The sequence below is a fragment of the Egretta garzetta genome, unplaced genomic scaffold, assembly GCF_000687185.1.
Source record: "Egretta garzetta isolate BGI_Z169 unplaced genomic scaffold, ASM68718v1 scaffold130, whole genome shotgun sequence".
NCBI classification, from domain to species: Eukaryota; Metazoa; Chordata; class Aves; order Pelecaniformes; family Ardeidae; genus Egretta; species Egretta garzetta.
In genome coordinates this window covers 1,510,846-1,516,838 of record NW_009258284.1, presented here as the reverse complement: position 1 = coordinate 1,516,838, position 5,993 = coordinate 1,510,846, and the positions used below count along the sequence as shown (strand labels likewise).

Below are 5,993 nucleotides of genomic sequence, written 5' to 3'. Positions count from 1 at the left end.
TTAAAGAGTACAGAAGCACTGCAGATTTCCGTGACTAACATTTAATGTGGGATGATGTGTTGGCATGCATTAAAAATAACATCCTTTTAGTTCTTCAGACTTTTTGAGATTAAAAACATATTTGAGGTATCATGGAGTTTTCTTTTTAAGACTAGATTATTATTTTTAAATAATGATATGGATTGTTCATTACTTGAATGAGAACTTCTGTGACTTACAAAAAAATGCAAACAGGTTTGGGGAACAAAGCTTACTTGAAAAAATATTTTTCTCATAATGTTATTTGAGATGAAGAAAGTTAAGAAAAAAATAATTGAGTGAAACCGTGTTTCCAAATATGCTAAAATACAAATATTTTTTTTGTATTGTGTATTTTTAAAAGGCTAAATTTGGTTATGATTAGACAAGTTTGTTTGCCACGTAGTGGTGTAGTGTGTAGTTTGGCATAGTTTCATATTAAAAAAAAGTCTGTAACACTTTGAACACTTTGTTGATTACTCCCTAGGTGTCTCTGGCTTTACTTTTGGAGCTGGTAAATTTTTTCTGCAGACTTTGTTTTTTCTTGAGACATGCATCAAACTCTGCCCAAAGACAGCGTGTTCTGCTTAAGCTACCATCCAAAGTTATCAGTTGTACTTGTAAAAGTAAATAAATTACTCCCCTCTATACCTTTTAGTCTATTCTGCTGCAACTGTCTAAAATCCAAGTAAAGTGAGCTGGGAGTAAGCGTGCCTTTCTGTTACAAAATCTAAAAACTGGTGTGAGAAGATACTGTTCCTACCTACAGTATTTGCCTGCCTTTAAATCTGTAACTCAAAAGATTAGAAGCTAAATTGTACCTATGAAACATTTGTACCCATCTGCCACTAATGTTGGAAAGCATTTGAAATACTGAAACACTTAACACCCCTTTGACATCTTCTGTTATTTTAGGGTTTTTTGGAACGTTTCCAAGCCCCATCTGTATCTTGCCCCTTGGAAGTTAAAGAGTACAGAAGCACTGCAGATTTCCGTGACTAACATTTAATGTGGGATGATGTGTTGGCATGCATTAAAAATAACATCCTTTTAGTTCTTCAGACTTTTTGAGATTAAAAACATATTTGAGGTATCATGGAGTTTTCTTTTTAAGACTAGATTATTATTTTTAAATAATGATATGGATTGTTCATTACTTGAATGAGAACTTCTGTGACTTACAAAAAAATGCAAACAGGTTTGGGGAACAAAGCTTACTTGAAAAAATATTTTTCTCATAATGTTATTTGAGATGAAGAAAGTTAAGAAAAAAATAATTGAGTGAAACCGTGTTTCCAAATATGCTAAAATACAAATATTTTTTTTGTATTGTGTATTTTTAAAAGGCTAAATTTGGTTATGATTAGACAAGTTTGTTTGCCACGTAGTGGTGTAGTGTGTAGTTTGGCATAGTTTCATATTAAAAAAAAGTCTGTAACACTTTGAACACTTTGTTGATTACTCCCTAGGTGTCTCTGGCTTTACTTTTGGAGCTGGTAAATTTTTTCTGCAGACTTTGTTTTTTCTTGAGACATGCATCAAACTCTGCCCAAAGACAGCGTGTTCTGCTTAAGCTACCATCCAAAGTTATCAGTTGTACTTGTAAAAGTAAATAAATTACTCCCCTCTATACCTTTTAGTCTATTCTGCTGCAACTGTCTAAAATCCAAGTAACTAAATTCCCAACTATTTTATCTGCCTTCCAGCATACCTCCGTGGATGGATACACTGAACCACACGTCCAGCCTATCAAGTCAAGTAGCAGACAAAACATCCCCCGATGTAGAAACTCCATTACGTCTACCAATGAAGAGCATCCTCACATTGGAAATTATCGCTTACTGAAAACAATAGGAAAAGGAAATTTTGCCAAAGTGAAACTGGCAAGGCATGTGCTTACTGGAAGAGAGGTAAGCCTTTAAAAAAAAAAAAAACAAAAAACCTGATATTGTGTTTTATATTCTCTTTGGCTATCTTTATAATATGTATTTCTGCTATTCTTTTACCTTTCTCTTCTGAATAGAAAAAGTGCATCTTTTGTCATCATAAAGGAAGATGAAAAGAGGCTGTTGGAGGATATGAGAAAAGTTACCTGTTTCTCCCTCTAACCACTCACCCCTTTTTTGAAAATGTAATTTCTTGGTGAAGACATCAAAAACGTTGTTGCCCATCAAGGGGTATTTTGGGGCTGTGAGGAGGTCTATTCATCCCCAACCATTTACAAAACCAAAGAGAGAAATCTGTTGATAGATAGATAGATTTCAATATTAAGGATCTATCGATAGCTGGATTTTGTGTTTGGAGGGCCTGGTTTTGCAGTGGACAGCGTAACATTGCTCTGTCGAAACACTGACAGAAGTGTAAAACTGATTCCTTGGTGGTACCATCTGGTGGCAAAGTTCTGAGCTCCTGCTGGTAGATCCTAATAGGTGAGAAATTTTGCTTGATGAAATGCATATATGTCTGCTTTTATGCATGCCTTATAGGCACATCTATACTTTTGCTCACAGAGGTGTGATGTATTTTTGTTCAAACATTTTTCTGACTTCAATAATCCATGCTTGTTTGTTTTTTCCAAAGGTTGCTGTGAAAATAATAGATAAAACCCAGCTAAATCCTACTAGTCTGCAAAAGGTAAGAACATACCGTAACATCTGAAATTCTATAAACAGTTGAACTGTGATGTTTTATTTACTTGTGAAAAGTATTTAATTCCTTTATCTGGCTAAACAAACATCTCTGTGTATGTATGATCTTGGGAGACAGTGGTATCCTACTGGCTCTGCTATAATCATAGAATCGTTTAGGTTGGAAAAGACCTTTACGATCATCAGGTCCAACCGTTAACCCAACCCTGCCATCCCACCACTAAACCATGTCCCTAAGCACCTCGTCTGCCCAAATACCTCCAGGGACCACCTCCCTGGGCAGCCCGTTCCGTTCATGTGCATGTCCCATTTGCCTGAAGGCAGGTATTCTCTGGTTCCTATCTAAGCATTGCTTCTTTACTCTCCCTTCCTCCTCCAGCTTTACCCATTGCTGTCAATAAAATTTATATCTAATTAGGTACACAAGTAGTTTGTCTACATACTAGATCAAGATGTAATGCTGTAAAGGAAAGTATTTTCTTGGGTTTTTCTTTAATGTAGTAACTGGGTTTTGTGGAATTATAAGATTGTCAGTTTTTATGGCTTTCACGTTTGGGTTTTTTACCTTTGTTTTTATATTGTTTCAACTTTAAGAAAATATTTGTTAAACTCAGGGGACCTTTGGCAGTTCCTTTTTGTGTATAGAATTGACAAAACGACTTGAACGTAATAACAACATTCTTGTTCATTTGTGCCTGTAGATAGAAATTCAGAAGTCCTTCATAACCATTGTGATAAGTGTTTTATCAGAACCCTGGGGGTTTTTGTTTGGTTTCGGGTTTTTTACTATTCAACTGTGCATATGTTTGGTTTTGGCTGAAGCACAGAAATGTTATATTGTCCTACTGGAGCTTGCCCATTATAAAAACTTGGGATATTTTTTGTTTACAAATACTAGACTGCTGCTGTCTGTAGCTGTAGAATGAGAGAAAGAGGCTAGGGCTTATTGCTGTTCTTTTATCTCTGGCTGCCGTCACATTTATTTTATTGTGTAACTTTGGTCATGGGGAGATATAAACAACTTTGCTCTAATTTATTTTTTTTCTTTGATTTCTTTTACTTCTTTGATTTTATTTGCTTCAATTTATCTTCTGTAGCATTTTTGTTTGAGTATGGGTTCTTCAGGATTTTTTTTTTTTTTTTAATTCAACCTACTGTGTAGTCCTTGCAAAAGCTTCACTATCCTTAAGTCCTATATTAAGCAAATCTCTTTGCTAATATTTGAGCTAGTGAAGAGGGACCCACAGAGGCAATATGGGACAGAGCATATTGGGGAAATACTGTGCTGCTCACGTACCTTGTTTCCTACCTAGCTTGGTATTTACACTTGGAGAACTAGGTGAGTTTGTCTCACTGTTGAGCAATGAGAGGGTAAAAAACATTAAAACATTCTGGAAAACTAAGCATGAGAAACTTACTTCTGGGATAATTGCTGTAATAATAAGTAAGTTGTGGTTCACATAAAAATATTCAATAATTGGTTAAAAAAATAATTCAGAGTATAAAGGAAATTTTTATAGCCTACACAAGATGCTGTCACACTGCACAAGTATTACACAAAATATTCATATAACAGGACATTGCTGCTGTTACTTGTTTTTTTGAGTGGGAAGCTGATAACAAGAAAAACAATTTTAGATAAAGTTAGAAGCATTTTATAACAGAAATAAAGACTGAAGTTAGATTTGGTGATTTAACCATAATTCCATTCTTCAATAACTTCTAGAAATATTTAGTGTGATAATTTGTTGGTATAAACCTTCTAACATCTTGATTGTAACTTTGATTAAAAAAATCTTTCAAGTTCTAAAAGCCTTCAGCTTCCTACAATTTTCTGAGAATTTTGAGTGAAACTGAGTATTGATTCCCTGAAAGCTTTTAAGTAAGCTTAAGCACAGTTTTTGCACAGTCACTCCAGTGACTGTGGTTTTTTAGAGCAAATGGAGTGGGAGAGTAGTCCATCAGCATGCTTAGAATTATTTCTGTTAGTATTTTGATTTGTCATTTGTGTATTGTAAATAAAATTGTCTAAAAAAAATGTTCTAGGAAATCTCCATGTTTCATAGTCATCTTTATTTTTCTTTCTGCACTGAAGTCTTTATATAAAGTTTGTGATTCTTTATGTACTATATAGTGTGGCTGTAATGTGAATTTTTATAATTTTATCATCAGGGTTGTACTGTATGGTTGTACCATAGGACTGTTAAGGAGTCAATTTTTCCTCAAGAGGTGATGTTGGGAAGGGGAAGTGGTGATAGTGATACTGTTTTAATAGGAACAATTTTCTAATTTTCTAAAGAGTGTTTGTAGAGTAATACTGTAGTGAGTCTCAGCAACAAAAATACCACTCCTGAGTTTGAACCCATCTAAATCAGCATAGTCGAGAGGACAGTCTCTAGAACTTCAAAGCTGGCAGACTGTATGCAGATCAGCAAAACTTTCAGGTCTTCGATCATTTTTGACGCACATTATTAATCAAATAAGACAAATACGTAGTGATCTTTGGTCTTGTGAATGACCTTGTGCCTTTCCTTTTTCGCTCAGTATAATATAAAGGATAGCAAGTGCAAGTAGGTTTTAATTTGTATTTGCTACTGACCTAATTTAAGTAAAATGAATTGAGGCATCCTAGCTCCTCATGCACTGTTCTGTTTTGTGAACAGAAATATTTAAGCACGTACTTCAGTTGCTGGAAGTGTCGTACAAGCTGGCTCTGTAGTTAGTCATGGGTATGAAAACAGAGAAAATCTTTAGTTTCTTCTTTGCCACTCCCCAACTTTATTTATGCCAAGTAGTATGGAGAGGGTACGCTGCAGACACAGTTATTTTAACTTAAACTGGGAGAGATGACGGAAGTAAGCTGACCTTATGAATTTTTGATTTTTGCATTCTCGTGCATTCAGTGTGATAGTCTTAAGTTTTTTAATATACTATTTGCTTCAGGACCTCTACCTCTTTAAATAGATAAGCAATGGTGAATTTAGGGCACTGCCTTTTGTTTTGTTTTCAGTTTGCTCAGTATGTGGTTCCCATCTTACTCGGTGAGCACCTGTTTAGAAGACGGGGCTGGCTTTTTTTAGTGAACCTGCTGTCTTGGTAGTAACATACTGTACTGACTTAGCTTTTTCCACTGTCATGATTGTAATTTGTTCTCAAATGTAAGTATTTGGGTTTCATCATCACTAGAATTTATATCAAAATAGCTGTTCTATTTTCTGTATGCCTGCTACATTGAAAGTGTCATACTGGCTTCGCTAGGGATGTTTCTGAAATAGCATTACGTTGCTCTTCTGTAAACTGCTAGTGGAGCAGAAGGTGCTTTTTTAA

General features: G+C 35.0%; 1 protein-coding gene across 3 annotated transcripts in view; it reads left to right on the top strand.

Moving 5' to 3' along the window:
- Positions 1 to 1,900: 1,900 nt before the first annotated feature.
- The window catches only part of MARK1 (microtubule affinity regulating kinase 1), a 37,952-nt gene continuing 33,859 nt past the window's right edge, over positions 1,901 to 5,993 (top strand). Inside the window, exons 1-2 of one of the 3 annotated variants that reach the window (XM_035892585.1) lie at positions 1,901 to 1,928; positions 2,599 to 2,652. The gene's annotated coding sequence lies outside the window, so the exon portion shown is untranslated. Of the gene's footprint in view, positions 1,929 to 2,598; positions 2,653 to 5,993 lie in introns of those variants that run through there. The other 2 variants (XM_035892599.1, XM_035892592.1) reach the window with 2 other exon arrangements.